Below are 4886 nucleotides of genomic sequence, written 5' to 3' on the forward strand. Positions count from 1 at the left end.
AGAGAAGCAGTGACGCCAGAGATGGAGCCAGAGATGATGACGGGAAGAGGTAGAGTGGCTGTGGAATTTAGACCCAGAGAGGGAGATGGGCTGTGTGCTGATGACCAGGGGTAGGCTTGTAGGGTATAACTTTTGGTTGGTTGATGATGCATGGAGGGGATTGTAACCATGGCAATGAAATGATATACGATGGATGAATGTAAAGCTAATGTTCTCCCATGTAAACTATCACATAATTCACAATAAATCATTAAAAAAAAAAACACATTTATTTGAGCACCTACTGTTTCTATGGATTTTTTTTTTCAAGTGCAGTGTATATTCCTTAACAATATGCAATGATAAATCTTAAAACAAAATGAACTAAAAACTACTGCCTTCTTAAAAATTACTGGAGGCAAAGAAAACGAAGGCTACAGACAACATATATATGTATATATAATATAGTTCTTTAGGGTTCTTGGAGGCACCATGGGTTATCATTTTCTGCTAGTTGAAAGGTAGATGAAATGTACATGGTTTGAACCAAACAGTTGCTCTGTAAAAGGAAGATGAGTCAGTCAACTGCCATAAAGATTTGGAGTATCAGAAATTCTATGAAGCAGTTCTATTCTACTAGGGTGAGTGTGAATTGGAATCAACTCAGTAATTGTGAGTATTCATTTTTAGTTAGTTATAAAGTTACAACCTCCTCTAAGAGAAAAACTGCAGCGGCTACTTAGTATAAATGTTGAAATTTAAATCTAGATATCTCTTATTCTAATGCCAGCACATTTTCTCCTCTATCTGATGATTAAGATGATAAAACATGATTTCTCCATATATGAAGGAACCCAAAGCAATGAGACTTGCCTTAATTTCTTTAGAGGCAACACTGAACAACAGCAGAGAACAATAAGCCTTTGTTGTTTCAGTTTAAGGATTAAGAAAAGGAGAGGCACATTCAAGATAGTCTTCTAATAGTGTGATTAGAGAACGTTATTCAATTCAGAATGTGAAAGTTAAAGATGATGCTACTAATGCTTGTGTCAAGACAGCAGGATGAAACTACCAAGACAATTTCAGTCAAATTATAACAAGTAGTTTATCTTTGAGGACACAATTTTGCTGACCCCTTAATGAAAAGCCAGACATCTAAATCTGGAGAAAACTGTTTTCACCATTACAATATCAAGGATTTATTTATTTTTGACTCATTTTATTGCATATCTGAAAACTTCAAACTTTTAAGAAAACTGTGATGGAGAAAGGTTATTTGGAATATGTCCATAAATTTTTCTGTTCTATACAATTCTATGGGAAAAGATAAACAAGTGAAGAATCTTGGAAGACTACATAACTTTGTATCAAATATGTCTGCTAGAGGTCACAGTGGTACCAGGTGAGATCCAGTTCAGAAAGTTTAAATAGAAAATCCCATCTTAAAATGTATATTATTAATAATACCAAGATAGTGTCATTACATGGATGGCTTCTTTTAAATTTCATGGAACTTTGACTACCATAAGGTCTCAGTGTATCAGAAGTGACATGTAATCTTGGAATCTTGATTTGTGGGAGGTGCCACCAGGTACTGCAATACCCTAACCATCCATACCATCTGCAGTACAGTGCGATTTCAAGTCTGTAACTACACATAAACACAAAGAGTACTAACAAATGGGGGAAAAAGTTGTTTAAAAAATGCATAGAAAGTGTAGTTTTCTAATTAGTAAAGAAAATTATTATATTAATATAAAATACTATAATTTGTGAATTTCAGTACAGATATATAATTGGCAATATATATCACATACTGTCTCTTAATTGAATTGAAAAGTATCCTATGGAGTTTGTGGTGATTATTGTTACTAGTCAACATTTTGTGACATTTTAGTTACTCTGCCATTTTTATAAATACATTATTTTTAAAAATATATTATTTGAATATCATATTTGCATTTCATACCTGCAAAGCAATGCATTGGTTAACCAGTATTCCTTTGATAACATGACATACTTTTTCTTTGACATGAAAAATACCCATATAAAATTAAGTGATTTAGTTGCTACTCAACTAAGATCATTAAGAACTCTCTCTGGTAGCATAGTTGATTACAAGTTGGGCTGCTAAAATCATGTCAGCATTTTGAATCTATCAGTCACTCCATGGGATAATGATGTGGCTTTCTGCTCCTGTAGAGATTAACAGTCATTGAATCCCTATCCAGCATATCTGTGAGTTAGAATAGACTCAAAGGCACACAACCATCATCAACAAAAGTAGGTGTAAAGATACATTTATTTTGGTTTACTTATTCATTTTCCTTAAAACTAATTTGAAGCTGCATTATTTGATGCTTGTTTTTAAGTGCCATAGAGTAGGTTCTGACTCACAGTGACCTTGTATAGAGTTTCCAGAGAGTGGCTGGTGATTTTGAATCACCAACCTTGAGGTTCAAGTGACATTGTGGACCAGTGTTTTATCCCACAAAGCCATAGGAGTTTGTCAATGTTTTGTCTTCTTGATGAGTTGGCACTTTTACCAATATATAAACTAAAGCTCCAAAACTCACCAAACATTTTTTTTAAAGCTTTAGTTGTTAGATATTTGCATAGACATTTTAATTATTTTATTTGCTATTTGCGAATGGATTTTATTCAAATTTACACATCAACCACTAAAGCCAGTAATGATGAAATTGAAGAATTCTACTAACTTCTTCAGTATGAAACTGACCAAACATGAACTCAAGATTTATTAATAATTACTGGCAATTGGAATACAAAGGATGGAAATGAAGAGGAAGGATCAATAGTTGGAAAATATTGCCTTGATTACAGAATCGATACTGGATATTACATGATTGAAATTTGCAAGACCAATGACTTCTTAATTGCAAATACCTTTTTTTAAACAACATAAAAGATAACTATACCTCACCAAGTGGACCTCACCAAGTGGAATACACAGAAATTAAATTGAATACATCTTTGGAAAAAAATATGATGAAACATCTCCATACCATCAGCTAAATCAAGGCCAGGGGCCGACTGTGAAATAGACTATCTATTGCTAATATGCAAATTCAGATTGAAACTGAAGAAAATTAAAACAAGTTCACGAGGTAGCAAAAATAAGACCTTAAGTGTATCCCACCTGAATTTAGAGATCATTTGAAGAGCAGATTTGATGCATAAGACATTAAGTACTGAAGACAAGAGGAGTTGTAGGATGTAATTTAGAACAATACACAGAAAGAAAAAAAAAACGGTCATTAAGAAGACAAGAAGCAGCAAAATAACTGTCAGAAGAGTCTCTGAAACTTGGCTTCCAATGTACAGATGCTAAAGCAAATGGAAGTGAGAAGACACAAGACCTGAACAGAGAATTCCAAAGACCAGCTTAAGAAGACAAAGTGAACTGTTTTAATGAAATATTCAGATACATGGGATTAGAAAACAAAAAGGGAAGAACAGGCTCAGCATTTTTTAAGCTGAGAGAACTGAAGAAAAAATTCAGCCCTCAACTTGAAACATTGAAGGATTTATGGACAAAATATTGAATAATGCAAAGTGCATCAAAAAAAGATTTCAGGAATACACAGAGACATGGTAGCAAAGGGAAAAAGAAAAGAAAAAAAAAAAAATCAGTCGATGTTCTAACATTTCAAGAGGTAGCATATGATCCAAAGCAAATGATCCTGAAGTAAGAAGTCTAAGGTGCATTGGAGGCATTGGCAAAGAATAAAGTACTGGGAATTGATGGAAACAAATTGAAATCTTTCAACAAACTGATATGGCAGTGGTGGCACTGACACATCTATGCCAACTGACTGAAAGAGATTCATATCTGTGTCCATTCAAAAAAAAAAAGTGACCCAACAGAATGTGGAAATCATCAGATAATATCACTGATATCCCATGAATATAAAGTTTTACTAAAGATCATTTACAAAAGGTTTAATCATACATTGACAGAACATTCAGAGGTTCAACAGAATTCAGAAGAGGATGTGGAATGTGGGATATCATTGCTGATGCCAGATGGATTTGGAGAAAAGCAGAGAATACCAGAAAGATCTGTGCTTTATTAATACCAAAGGCTATTGATTGTGTTGATCATGACAAGCTACAGACAACATTGTGAATGAGTATCCAGAACACTTAATTGTACTCATGCGGAATCTATACACAGATCAATAAGCAGGTTTTCGAACAGAGTAAGGAAGCACCGAATGATTTAAATTGGGAAAGGTGTGTGCACCGAATGGTTTAAATTGGGAAAAAAAGGTTCTTTTACCATAGTTAATCATTCTGTATGCTGAGCAAATAATCCTGGATTATATGAAGAAAAGCATAGCAACAAGATTGGAGGAAGGTTCATTAACAACTTGTTATGTGCAACCTTGCTTGAAAATAAAAGTGAAGAGGTCTTAAAGTACTAACTGATGAAGATCAAACACCATAGCCTTCAGTATAGGTTGCACCTCATTAAAAATAATACAAAAATTCACACCACTGGACCAATAAACAACATCCACATAAAAGGAGAAAATATTTTTCATAATGTACACAAAAATACTCAGGAATATATAATCACTTAAATAACCAAAGGACACATTCTACAAGCCTACCTCCTGGTAACCAGTATACAACCTTTCTCTTTCCAAGAGTCTAGAGTCCTCAGCTGCTCTATATCTCAATGTGATGATCTCTGCCTCCATCTCTAGAGTCGCTGCTTCTCTGGATAAGGCCCCACATTCTGCTCATGCTCTTCTCCCTTGATAATCTTGGAGTCCTCTGATCCTGGAATGTAAGGTTTAATACTATCCCTTTATGTTATAAAACGTCTACCTTTACAGTTGTTGCAATTGCAATTAGTCATCGTAACAATTACTCACTAT

Source organism: Chrysochloris asiatica, unplaced genomic scaffold (genome assembly GCF_000296735.1).
Source record: "Chrysochloris asiatica unplaced genomic scaffold, ChrAsi1.0 scaffold00382, whole genome shotgun sequence".
Lineage (NCBI taxonomy): Eukaryota > Metazoa > Chordata > Mammalia > Afrosoricida > Chrysochloridae > Chrysochloris > Chrysochloris asiatica.